This window comes from Mesocricetus auratus, unplaced genomic scaffold, assembly GCF_017639785.1.
Source record: "Mesocricetus auratus isolate SY011 unplaced genomic scaffold, BCM_Maur_2.0 Super-Scaffold_100011, whole genome shotgun sequence".
Classification (NCBI taxonomy): domain Eukaryota; kingdom Metazoa; phylum Chordata; class Mammalia; order Rodentia; family Cricetidae; genus Mesocricetus; species Mesocricetus auratus.
This window is the reverse complement of record NW_024429195.1, coordinates 40,391,580-40,405,967: the sequence shown is the minus strand read 5'-3', so window position 1 is coordinate 40,405,967 and position 14,388 is coordinate 40,391,580. Positions and strand designations below refer to the sequence as shown.

Here is a 14,388-nt window from a genome sequence, read left to right as displayed (position 1 = left end):
CAGAGAGGCCATCCCCTCCAAAATCGAACAGGAGCCATGGTCTTCCCCTCGGCTCCTTTGTGCAGTGCTTTGCTGAGGGGAACTAGCCTGTTCTTCAAAGTTGCTGTGATTTACACCAGACAATTCCTGATGACTGGAATTGCTGTGTCACACCTTGCAAAATATGACCTCCAGCAGCCAATCAAAGCAGTTACTTGTACAATCTGCTGTGTCTGTGTAGAACAGCAACCCCAAGACACTCTTCCCAAAGCCTCATCCCAAAGCCTCATCTAAAATTTCTACTTTCACAATAAATGTTTAATAGGGAGGGTCTACTTCTGTTATTGTATTCTCTCAAAGAGGAAGAGTACATATTCTTCCACAAGATACGAAATTGGTTGGGTCTGATTATCAGTCATGAGAGGAAATCACTTAACTTCTTCATTATTTGAAAAATGGGTTATTCTACCTGGAATGACTAAAAATCATAACAATAATAGTCTCCTTTATTTTTTCTATTCAAGATAAAAGCCTTGGTTGAAATGTTAAGTGACTGTTTTGTTTTTGTCATAGTCTCTTTTGTATTTCAAGCATTTGATGAAATAATTGTTGGAAGAAATGTCAAGAACATAATCTTTTGAGGAAAAAGTCTTGCCTCTGGACCATTTTGCTGTGTAGATATGCATGAAGCAAGGGCTTTTAAAAGTTAATTAAAAAAAGAAATTGCTGCAAGGAATTCAAAATTGTGACAGTATTCAGTAGTATGGAATGAGGATTTTCAAGAAAAAAATTATTAGTGCTCCAAATACTCCACAGACCAAAGTGCTTCCAGCTTAGGGTAATTACCATCAGCCAGGCCTTTGTCCAAGACTCGTCCTGAATGAACCTGTTCCCATGAAATTTTCTTTGACAAATCTAGGCAGAGCGAGTTACTCCCTGTGATAGCTACATACACACTGTGCTGGAGATACAATATTCCAGGACATGGTCTCTGCCCAGCCCAGGAAGTGCAGGAGGAAACCTCAGTAATCAGTCTAGCTGGGAAACTGTCCTTAGAGCAATATGACCTGGTGAGAAGATACATGCTGTTTTCATGGTTCTACAATACAGCCTCCATCCTTCTCCCAGACCTGTTTATTTGATTCACCATGATTCAGATCACCCTGTACAACCCTCACTTTGTGATTTTGTGTGTGTGTGTGTGTGTTATGTGTATGTATGTGTGTGAGTATGTGTATATGAATGTGTGTATAGTGCATGTGTGTGTGGTGTGTGTGTCTATGTGTGTGTGTATGTGTGTGGTGTGTGTATGTGTGTGTGGTGTGTCTAAATGTGTATGGTGTGTGTGTGGCGTGTATGTGTGTATGTATGTGTGTGGTGTGTCTATATGTGTATGTGTATGATGTGTGTGTGTGTATGTATGGTGTGTGTAGGTATGAGGTGTGTGTGTGTGTGTATGTGTGTGTGATGTGGTGTATACGTATGTATGTTTGTGTGTAAGCTAGAGATCAGCATTGGGTGTCCTCATTTACTGCTCTCAACCTCATATTTCAAGACAGGGTCTCTCACCCAGTGAACTCCAGGCAGCCTCTCCACCCCACCCCACCCCTGCCCAACACTGGGGTTGCTATGCACTCAGGTGCTAGACGTTGAATGCAGATTCTCAGCAAGACAGCAGTAGCTTTTGACCCATAGGCATCTCTCCTGCCCTAGTTTTTCAGGTTTTTGAACATGCTTCTTAAAAATGTATACCATTAGGGGACCAAACGATTGGCTCAGTGGCAGAGCACTTGCTCAGCAAGTTCAACCCGCGTTCTGCTTCTGGGCACTTCAAAACAAGCCAAATAAACCTCTGCATTAGTTTAATAAACGATACCATAGTATGAGTAGCATAGGTGAAGTCTTCACTATAGATGTGGCACTTGGCCAATGAGTGACAGAGGCCTTTACCTAGCAGACTGTCTGGCAGTTACGGTTTGAAGTACTTGCGGCCTGTGAGCTGGCTGCTGTTCCTGGCATGTGCTTTGTCTGTAAGCACTCCATACCCAGAATATCAAGCGTGACCTCTCTTGAGATTTCGCCCAGCAGTCAGGCTGTGTGCTGACTCATTCCCAGCCTCTCACTGACTGAGCTTATGTGGGTTAGAGACTCTCTATGTGGGCCTGGAGCTGAAGGTCTCTCTCACTAAGTGTATTTGACTGTATGGAAATGAGAACCCTGACCTTGGGCTCATTAACACTCTCCTGAACAGCTAAGCTATTCAGCAGCTGGCGTGTCCCTGTGATAACCTAAAACCAAGTTGAGTTGATAGTAATATGAACAGCACATAAGGCCATTCTTCTCAGTGCACATCTGGGGACATGAAGGAAGGCCTTGGATTCACACTCCCAACATCACAGCTTCCCTGTGCTTCCCTTCTCTGGCTCAAACAAACACAAAAGTTGGAGATGTGTCTTTTAATCTATAAACAAGGATTTATATTTTTAAAAAAGTCACAGTATTTCATTTCATTCCAAAAACAAAATATACTTGAGTATAAGTCCTCAGTTTTTGGACCTCACCCTCTGGGGACAATCACCCTCTGGGGACCTACCCAGAACATGTGCTTCTGACTGTATCCTCTTGTTGTCAGTACAGTCCCTCCACACAGGCTGCCATTTGAGCTAGGAGGTCAGATAGATCTGCTTACTCCTGTCAACCTTGGCACAGATCTTTGCTAGAGCAGCAAGCCCCAGAGTCTGAGGTCCAGCCTCTCCAAGCACAATGCAGCCACTCATTCCCCCGTTCCCTGGAGCTGTAAGCAAAGCAGGATAGGTCTCCATGACTTGAAAGACAAACATCGTTCCTTCCCAGCCTCTGTGCCTTGTCTACCTTCCTAAGCACAGCCTGGGGGCTGAAGTTTTGAAGGGAAAAATTAACACATACAAGAAAAAGCAAGAAAATAAATGAATATCTCAATTCCACACACATACGCATTCCCCTGACAATACCAAATCTGTCAACAAGGTTTGGCGCTGAAGCTATCACTGACCAACAATGAGAGTTCAGGCGAGTTCCTTTATTCACTTCCTAAAGCTCTGCTTTCCTTGTCTATAAAATGAGAACAGGTCTCAGCACAAGTGCTCCGCCATTCTATTTTGAGAACTAAAGAGACTAGCAGTAACCTTGTACCTTTTCAGTTTGTTAATTCATCTACTTTTCCTGTAATCCTAAAAATGTATAGCAGTATTTTATCATGAGCAAAAAATAACTTACATAATATCCTCTTATTCGTTTAGTGTGCCCTTGGCATATGCACGCACCCGCATGCATGCGTGTGCCAGCACACACACACACACACACACACACACACACACACACACAAAGCCGCATGTACACTCTTACACAAGCACGCCCACATGTGGAGCCAGTGGTCACAGTCCAGTGTCTTCCTCTAGCAATTGCCATCTTTTGGTTGAGGCAATCTCACCAAAACTAGAATTCACCAATTTAGACAGGCTGAGATGGAACTGAAGAGCCCTCCTGCCCCCACCTCTCCAGAGCTAGGATTACATGAGCATACCATCATACCCAGGTTCCACATGGGTGTGAGGAATCGGTTTAGCTCTTCATGCTTATAAGACAACCACACCACATGCGAAAGCATCAAGCCAAGGCAAGCACACCACACACCAGTTGAACCATGTCCCCAAGGAAAGCACACCACACACTGACTGAACCATCTCCCCAAGGCAAGCACACCACACACCGATTGAACCATCTCGCCAATCCATGTTGTGCTTTTTAATAAAGATCCAACACTTATATCTACATAGTTTTTTAATTTTCTTCTATTCCTATTTAGCCATTATATTACCCACCATATAGACTCATGTTTTATTAATTATTTCATATTTTCCTATTGTTCCTTAGGCCCAAGCCCAAACTTCTAAATGATAATCCTATACTTTGGAAGTTACTAACCTAAGCTCTTTTTTCTAGCCCTGTGTAAAAGAACTACTGAAGATACCTTCCTTCCCATCGTTGCTAAGGACTGTGTCACTACTCTCTCACTGTCCAGTCTGAAGAGATGGCAGCATGAAGGACATTGTGATCTCCCATTTGATACACTGTGGGTAATGTGTGCATCCTATGCCTGGCTAGAATGTTTTAATCCATGACATCCCAGAGTTAGCATCTGCATGAAACTTCAAGGGTCCACTCTGGGATCTATGGAATGAGTCAAAAATGAAAAGAAAACAAAACAAAGAACAGACAAAAGATACGCAGCCTCTCCATTCAGGGGGATCTGGCTTATTTCAGTCTAATTACTAAACTACAAGGTAGGTAATCAGCTTATTGACCAAGGACATTCTCTAAGAAAAGTTAAGCTTTCACACTTAACCTTTAAAACTAAGATACTGCAGAACTAAAGCTGCAAGCTCCCATCTTCATTCAACAATTAAACCCCCCTTAGCAGACACTCTCAGTGACTTCAGGGGAAGGTTGGTCTGAAAAATGTCCATTGTACTTCACAATAAGGGATACTACCTAACCTTAACACCATGCCTTCCTTCTGATTTCAGTTTTCTACAAACTCTCTGAAAAAAATAGAACAGTCTTAAAGATGTCACGTGATCAGCGTAGACTATGTGAGCGAGCTGTGTTGGTGTAGCCCAACAATCATAAGATATCGTGTTCCTCTGTGTTTGACTCCTTGTTTTGTTTGTTTTTGATGTGAGATAGGCTCTTCTTGTAGTTCAGGCTGGTCTAAAACTCACTACATAGCCAAGGATGACCTTGAACTTCTGACCCTCCTTCATCCACCTCTCTAGTGCTGGGATTGAAGTTATGCACCACCATGCCCAGTTTAGACATTACTGGGGGTAGAACCCTGGGGCCTCCTGAATGCTAGGCAAGTGCTCTTCCAACTGAGCCATATCCTAGCCCCTGCCTTTGTCTTTTAATAATACAAGCGTACTCATCTGAGCTCTCATGAAGTCTAAATGAAACAGATCTAATCTCTGCATAAATTGTTGAACGTTATTTAGATGAGTAACTTATTTCCTATGTTTTCTCATCATCTTGACACAAGTTCCAAACCACTGACTAGAGAAATACATAATACTGAAAGTATGAATTTATTGTACTAAGAGTTTCAACTTGAGCCAAGCTTTGACTAATACCAGAAGACTCATTTTAATAAAAGTATCATTTATTCATTTAATTCCACTGAGTTCAAGAGCTGTATGAGGTATCAAAGAATTTCACAAACTGCCACTTTTTCAGTGTTCTTATAAAATGGTTAATATAAATTATAATTGGGCTGAAAATGTAATTTTGGAAACTTGGAGAGGAACAAGTTTTGTTTACTGCAAATGAATTCTAAGACAGATTTAGTGGTACAATACAACAGTGGAGATATTGTGGATATTATAAGGCAGTAGTCTTTAGGAATAAGCCTTTGGATTTTTGTTTTATGTCAATCTGAGTTTTATTAGAGGAAATAAATGGCCACACAGAGTGACTCTGTAGTAAGGAGTCCCAGTAGTGACATCTCTGAGTGCTTGGAAAGGTGGTCTCATCAGGAATGTGCTGCCCTTACAACACAAGGAACTGAGTCGAATCCACAGAAGACCTGTAAAAATGCCAGGCTTAGTGGCGATTGTTTGTGATCCCCAAACTGAGGAGGTAGAGACACGAGGAGTCTCGTGTCTCAGTCCAGTCCAGCTGAATTGGTGAGAGGCTTATTTCAAAGATGGTGGTGAATGACGTTCCTGAAGACAAACATTTGAGCCTGTTCTCTGGCCTTCAAATTACATGAATGCACACACACAAATGTGCCTAAAGGTCCCTCTTTTATGGACTGATTGTCTTCATTATGGAGTTACTCGTGTGTGATGTTCTTTAAAATTGAGGTAAATAGTCATTTCTGTCTTGCACAGTCCTTTCTATGAGGATTTTCCAGTAGACACCCCCCTTTCCCACACAGATCTCTCTACCTACTTCTCAGTACCATGGCTAATCTTTGTTCCAATTTCCTTCTGTTGCTGTGATAAAATACACTAGACAAAAGTAACTCTGGGGCGAAAAGTGTTAACTTACTCTTACGAGTTACCATCCATCCTTGAGGGGAGCTGGGACAGGACGTCAAGCAAGGACTAGAAAGCAGGAACCATGAGGGAATGCTGCTTGTTACCTGTTCTCTGTGCTCTCTGACTCACTCTCCTTCAGGCTCACACTGCATTATCTTTCTCATACAGCCCAGGACCAGAAAATGGTGCTGCCCACAGCAAGCTGTCCCCTCCTACATCAATGAAGACAGTCCAGACAGATTATATCCACAGACCACGGGACCGAGGTAGTTCCCTGTTTGAGGGTTTCCTGTTATGTCTGTAGGCTGTGTTAAGAAAGCAATAAAAGATAACCAGGACAATTTCCAATGTCAACTTGACTGAATCTAGAATAGCCTAGGAGGCATACTTCAGGATACGCTTGTGAGGTTATTTCCTGAGGAAGGGTAACCCATCCTGAATACAGGCAACTCCATTTAATAGGCTAGGGCCCTTAGGCACTTAATAAAAGGGGAACAAGAGGAAGGAGCTGAACACCAACATTCACTGCTCTGTGTCCCGACTGGGCGCAACGTGGCCAGCTACACATGCTTCTGCCTCTATATCTCTCCACCATGATGGGCTGTATCCTCAAACTAGGAGCCAAGAGCAACCTTTCTCCCTCAAGTTGCTTCCTGTCAGGTACTTACTTTGTAACAGCAACAAGGACAGTAAAGCCTCTTAGTTAGACCTGCAGGACCAGGAAGCCAAGTACAAAAGGTAGGCTAACTTCCCAGCCTCCCTCTGCTCTGAGGACACCTATATGACTCTGCCTTTCTGTAACCAAGGGTCACAAGGGTGACATTTCTCATGGTCCATACTTAATTAAGCATCAAGTCCCCAGAAGCCTGTGAGAAATCCTTCAGATTTATGTGGTGTATCATATTACCAGTTACTTTCAAGAATAACATTTTAAATACTCTAAACAGACTTCTAACTCCAGATAAGATAAAGTAATAATAACTGAACCTTCCCTTCTTCTTGTTTTTAAAAACAATTCAATTAATGGGCTGGAGAAACTGAGGCTGATGACCGGAGTTTGTTCTTGTAACCCACTTGGTGAAAAGAGAGCAGACTCCCATGAGCTGTCTTCTGACTTCCACATGCTCTATGTGCTATGCATATACTCACTCTCTCTCCACGCAGTCCACACAGAGAATAGCTTTAAAATATTTTTCTAAATAAGAATTGGGGCATCTGGGGGGCAAATGATCAGAAAGCAAAGAGCTGTGACTCTAAAGGTTTTTCAGAGGGCATCCCTACCACTCAACTGAGTACTTACTCCCCCAAGCATGTCAGAAAGTTACCTGAAGCCAGGCAGAAAACAAAGGCATCTTACACATAAGGTCAGTCGATCAGTATCTGTGTTTATTAAGAGGTCTATGTAGGAAATAGAACAGAAGCTACACAAAAGGTGCAAGCAATAATAAATGAGTTTGAGAAGATTTCAGGCTATAGAAATCAATGTGAAAAATCCAATAGTGTCTCTAGCAACAAAATCAGAAACTGAAATAATCATGGAAGTATTACTTGACAGAGAAAGAAGCACAAATCTAGACAAAGATGTTTGACACCTCCACATGGGAACTACAGGACATGCTGGGAGAAAGGAGAGAATGCTGGATGAAGAAGAAATGTTCATGTTCATAGGTCAGAGAAACCTGCAGAACTCAGTAGTAAGAAAACAGAGTTAAAAAAGTGGTGACTGGCTGAGACTATGTCTCAGTTTTTAAAGCTTTTTCTTGACAAGCAAGAAGACCAGAGTTTAAGTCCACATACCCCCATGTAAATGTTGGTTGTCTATGGGCTATAAAAGGAGGCACTGTGGAGAAGAAATTGGGAGGGGCATTGGAGAACAGTGTGTGTATCTCAGCAAACCTTACCATGAATCTGTTTTCTTTTTTGTTTTTTTCCCTCGATAGATAAAGGCACAAAAGGAATGTTTAGTTGGTCTTCCTTAATATGCATGGGCTCCTTTTGTGTTCCTGACTTCTGCCTGCCAAGTGGTGGTATTAAAGCTGTGTGTGACCTCCACCCAGCTTGGATTCAATCTTCTTTTTGGAGACTTTACATATCTCATTAGGTCAGATTATTTCTTTTCTTGTAATTTTTTTTCGGTGTAGTTTTCTCTCCTTTGATACTAACTTGTCCAAAGGTCTTTAAATTCTTCAAGATGGTTGTTTTTATTTTCCTGGAAAGAAAAAAAAAAAAAAACAAAACAAAACCCTTCCCCAACCCTAACTATGGAGAGGTTCCTAATCTAATCGTTATCAAATTTGATCTATAGCTTCTCCTGAATTTTTTGTTTTAGCTTCTAAAGTTCTTCTATCATCCAGTAACATGTTTTCTTTCAAAAGGCATTAGCTTATTTAATTGTTCTGGTAAGGAGATTCATCCACATTGGCAGGGAATGAACACATAGGGGCTTTGGAGATGTCCCTCAAGGCATTTCCTAAAGGCAAAATATTACCTTGATAATCTCTTGTCAACCTACATTCCTTTGTTCAATTCCTGCCTTTCCCACACCTTTTGCATAATCTTTGAATTGTATTTGTAAAAAAGAATTGTTTCTAGAAACACCCTGTTTACAATCCCTTTTCAGATGATGTTGTCTGCCAGAGTTAAAACATTTGACATTTTTATTTTTCTTTAAACCTCTTGAAATCACATCTTCTATTCCTGTATCATTATCATAGTCATAAGTTTCATATTAATTATCTATTGAATCCAATCCTCCAAAGTTTCTGATTTTGCTTTTAAAGGCTTAATTGATTATCCTTTTGCATTGGCCATTAGCATTTTCAAAAGCATTGTTTCAATTATTATTTATCTAGCTTCTGTGTCTGGTATCATTTGATATGGATGACAATCTTTGTAAGAAGTCCAAGAATGCTTCCTTTGGACCCTGTATAACTTTTGTAAATTATTTAATTTTCTTTCCTGCTTCTCCAATTCTGTCCCAAGCATTCAAAAACTGCTGCACAGATTAAACCCACGAGATAATCATCTTATTGACATTGCCTTTCTACAGCAGCATAATCTCCTTCTCCAACAGTTTAATCTTGAGAGATATCCATACCTCTAGCTTTAGCCTTTTGTTCAGTATTCTTAGCCTCTTCTCTGAACCAGGAAGTCCATTGTAATTGTGGTCCAGGCTCTAGGACAGAGTTAATCAAATCTACCCAATCTATAGAGGTAACACTATTACGAAATGACCATATCTTTATTGTCTGCTTCACAAATGGTGAATGAATGCCATATGAGACTATACATTCCTTGAATTTCTCTATATCTAACATTGTCACAGGCTTCCAATTAGCTCTTACAGAATCTCCTTCATTTGACACTTCCTGTAAGGTTACTAGATTAGTGGGGGTTCTCACAAGACCTTGGAGTGTTCACTTTTAACCTTAAAATACAATGCTGAATGTGGTTGTCTATGTAATTCCTCAGTCTGGGTTTGAATACCTCTATACTCTTCTATAATAAGTTTTTGCAAGGCCTGCATCTAGCATTTATCAACCAACTTTTTAAAGACACAAACCAAGAATTATCAAACCAACAACAAATATTATCAAAATAATAATTAACTGTATCTCAATTCCATTTAAGTTGATTATGCCTTCAGTTAATTTTTCCATTTTTAAACCATCCATTATGTAATCATACACAGACCTAATTTTCTCCATTTTAATAGTGTTTTCCATTTTTTAGTTCAGAGTAGGGGGGATTCTCTTTTTTAACTAATCCCTTTAAGAATTTCAATCTACTTATCAAATCTGTCAACAATGTCAGTGAACTTCGAGGTCTTTTTTTTTTTTTTTTTTTTTTTTTTGTTTTGTTTTGTTTTTCGAGACAGGGTTTCTCTGTATTGTTTTGGAGACTGTCCTGGAACTAGCTCTTGTAGACCAGGCTGGCCTCGAACTCACAGAGATCCGCCTGCCTCTGCCTCCCAAGTGTTGGGAATAAAGGCGTGCGCCACCAACGCCCGGCTGAACTTCGAGGTCTTAATAGGACAACTAGTGGCTGTGAACTGAGAGTTTCAGCCCGAGGAGAGGGGCTCTAGGAAAAGACTAAAAGCCTCCTGAGTTTTGGTGGTAGCTAAAGACTGTTTAGAAAAGTTTCAACTGAAAAGTCCCACTCTTGCTCAAAGATTTGAGGAGAAAACAATAGAAAACCCAGTTGGTTGGGCAGGGACTAAGGCGGAAGTCCTGCCTGCAGCTCAGGTTTGGGCTTAAAGTGGCCTCAAAAGGTTTTTTTTGTGAGTTGGTACTTTAATGTCTGGCACCAGTTATAGCATGAATAAATAAAAGACCCAGAGACTGATAGTGGGGTTTAAGCTTCAAGCTGAAGATCAGAAAAGTAAAGCCACTGGTCATTAGTTCTCACTCTACCTCAGACTGAGAAGTGACCATGGCTCCACCAAACCTCAGACTGTAACCTCTCTTTAGCAATCCACCTACCTCTTAATCCTGAGTCCTAGGATTAAAGGTGTGTACCATCATCTCCTAGCTTCTGGCTGCTGGGGTTAAAGGTGTGTATCACCACTGCCTGGTCTCTGTAGCTTGAGGCTGACTTTGTTTTCTGAATCCTCAGGCAAGTTTTAATAAATCACAAATAATGTATCACCACAGAAGGCAATCCAGAGAATGATGTTCAGTCCAAAATAAATACCCTTTCTCAGTGAGCAGGAATAAAAGCACTGTACCCACACACCCAGCCAAGCCAATTGAAGGCTCATTGTAACTCTTCTAAAGAGGTTTCCTTCCCCTAGTCTCCTTTTCATCCTATCTGTGCAGGAAATGTAGTAAATTTTATGTGGGTGCCTAATTTCTAATGTGCTGCAGTCTAAGGCTCCATTTTCAATCTCTGCCTCCATTTAAAATGATTATGTGGATAAGGATTAAAGAAAGCAGACCTGTACCAGACACATTTCTGAAGAGTAGGATGAATTTGTTTCTAAATAACACGAATTCTAAAAACACAGTCAATATTTATTGCAGCACTTGGCTGCGAATTTCAGAGGATGGTTTCCCAGGAGTAGCTTAGAAATGTACGTGCTGTTTCACAGTGAGCTGAAAGAATCATGTATTAACACGGGTGAAACTTGGGACACAGCCGACCCTTCCCACATTTGATCTTCTATCCTCTGAGTATGTACAGTCTCAGACTTTGTGACAATACTCCACCTCAAGCTGATATTCACAAGTGCAATGGTGGAGATCCATAGATCCCTAGCAAGCATCATGTCCTAGATTTGTGATTGAAGTCAGTTAAGTGAATATAAAAGAATTAACAACTCATTGAGCTAAAGTTCAAATATAAACACAAGGCTGGAGAGATGATTCAGTGGGTAAGAATCCTTGCTATATAAGTCTGAGGATCTGCATCTGTATCCCAGAACCCACTTCAATAGACAGCTGGAAATAGTCCTAAGTACTTGCAAGCCCAGTGATATGGAAGACAGCAACAGAGGATGACTGGAGCTTGCTGACCACCTGTGAGTACCAACGTCAATAGGAGACCATTTCAGGGAAATAAAGCAGAGACAGACAAAGCAAGAACCAAGTACTTGCCCACATGCACAGGTACTTGACATACATCACACACACATACACACACACACACACACACACACACACACACATGGATTATAAACACTGGGACTAGGCATGTTGTAGAGTTGATGCATGCTTGCTTAGCAGGCATAAAGCCCTGAATTTGATCCCCAGAATTATATAAACCAGGCATGGTGGCACACACATATAATCATAGTACTTGGGAGGTAGAGAGAGGAGAATCAATCAGCTCAGCTATATAAGGAGTACAAGCCCACCCTGGGCTACATGGGGTGAAGAAAAATATGAGGAGGAAGCAAGGATGGAAAGAAGGGAAGAGGAAAGGGAGGGAGAGGACAAAGGAAGAGGGAGGAGGAGGGAGGGATGGAGAGGGAGGGAGGAACTAAGGCAGGGAGAAAAAGAGGGAGAGAGGTAAAGGATGGAGGGGAAGAAGATAACAATATATAATGGTTCTCTTAAAACTCTTTAGCTAAACATTGGCTCTACTCAGACCAAGGATACCTTGGAAGCGAGTGATGAGACTTATAAAAATGGATGCCAATGAACTTTACCTTCCAGCATCTATGAAACTACAAAATGCAGCCTCGTGCAATGACTGCTCTTTAAAATATGCATATTTGAAAGGGAAATGTAAAAATTTAGTTGGCTGTGGGGTGAAGAAGTAAAATTTTACTTTTCAGAATAAAACTATAATCAAACCATCTTATCTGGATGCTCCAGGCTGAACTGTACAATAAACAAGGCTGTCTCTCACTCCCTGGTCAGATTTTCACACCTCTCTCTCAAGAACATGGTTTTTATGCTTATACTTTGAAGAGAACCTTTATCTAGGTAAAATCAGTAGTTCCTGTCTCTTGAAACTAGGAAAGAATGATAAAAACATTAAACCACAACTGTGTTAGCCACCCCTGTTGAGGAAGTCCTGTGCATTTGTCAATAAAGCACTGTCTGGCCTATAGGGAATCAAGATAGGTGGGACTAGGAGTCCAGGAGGACTCTGGGAAGGAGAAACACACAAGTTCGAGATGTAACCGCCATGGGGTAGGAAGCCCGGAACTATTCTCCGGTAAGGGAAATACTTAGATTAACAATTATGGGGTAATTACTTAAGTCAGAGCTAGCCAGTAAGAAACAAGCAAGGCCAACAGCTTCATAACTAATATAGCCTCCTGTGTGTTTATTTGGGACTGATGCTGCTCTAGAATCAGGCTGGCGGGAACGCTCCTCTCAGAGAAAAAGCTTCTCATTACACACCCCTTAGTGTGAAAGTTGCTGAGGTAGTACACCAATTGGGTGGTACAGAGTCACAGATGTTTACTTACCTCTCCTTGGCTGTCTAAATGTTTAAGCCTGACAATCCCAGCAGAAGTGACCTAAGAACATCTGCCAGAGTGGGTGCTCCCTCTCCTTGTCACTGTGCTCTGTGGAGAGTCCCCCAATTAGCTCATGGTATTCATTAGTTCTCCTTGTTACTGTGCTATGTACAATCCCCCAATTAGTTCATAGTATTAGTTCATGGTATTCATTAGTTCTCCTTGTCACCGTGCTATGTACAATCCCCCAATTAGTTCATGGTATTCTGCATCATGAAAACAAGGGGTAACACTTTGTAGCCCAGGCTGGCCTGTGCCCTTGCCGTCTTTCTGCCTCAGCCTCCTAGGGCTGACATTACAGGCTAGCACCATTATACCCAACTCAAACCTTTTCTGTTATCTCACTTGCACCTTGGGCAGCTGGAGGAGTTACTCTTAGCAGACACTTTTATTCCATCTCACAGCTTTGGGAGCTCATGGCTTTCCCAGATGCAGTGGTGGATATCAACCTTAGGCCTAGAGGTTATGGAACCCCCTGGAGCCCAGGCTTCTTTCTCTTATAAAACACTCTGCCTGTAATGTAAGGAGGCGGCATTTCTTAGCTGAAAAAGAGAAAAGTCACTGGATTTACGTGAGTACATTTCTTTAGTTTCCTCTCTTGTCACTCCAGTTTCTGGCTCACAACTTCTGAAAACATGAAAGAAGATGAAATAAAGAATTTCCTCAAGCCCATAACAGTTGAACAGAATATAGGTTTAAGAATGCCCTTCGGCATTGATTCACCAAACACGTGGTAGAAGAAGAGAATGGATGCTAATGCCCCATTTCAAAAGCTGACCATCAGGAAAGAAAGGGGATTCCCACAAAAGGAGGCTGGCTTCATTCAGCTTTAACAGGAAGTTCAGGACCTCAAAGCCATAGATGCTTCTGGAAATAACGAGTGGAAAAAGATTCTGAGAGTTCAGCTTGCTTAGAAATTGCATGGAGTTAAGAGGACTTGATGTGTACTCGGAGTAGAGGGAAGGAGAGAAGGAGGAAGATAGACTGAAAAGGAGAGAGGAGGAAAAGGTAAGAGGAAGGGAGTAGGGAGAGAGAGGACAGGGTAGAGGTTTTAGATGGGAAATAATGATGAAGCGGGAGGGAGGGAAGAGAGAAAGAAGGAAGAAGTAAGGGATGGAAAGATGAAAGGAGGGAGGAAGGAAGAGACCTAGGAGAGAAATCAGCCTGAAGCCCAGAAGGAAATTATTTGAGCTTGTTTGGTACAGAACATAAATCAGCGAGAGTGTGAAGTAGGGATGGTGTGAGAGAGGAAGGTGGGTTTCAGTCAGTCTCCACCAGCACAGAACCAGTCACTGAGCTGAGGAGATAAGGAAAAACAGACACTACAGGGGTTGAAATTGCATTTTTTAAACAAGTAGGTGTTTA

General features: G+C 41.5%; 1 long non-coding RNA gene across 2 annotated transcripts in view; it reads right to left on the bottom strand.

Moving 5' to 3' along the window:
- LOC110339281 overlaps positions 1-14,388 on the bottom strand; it is a 233,045-nt gene that overhangs the window by 194,274 nt on the left and 24,383 nt on the right. The gene's annotated exons all lie outside the window — the stretch shown is intronic.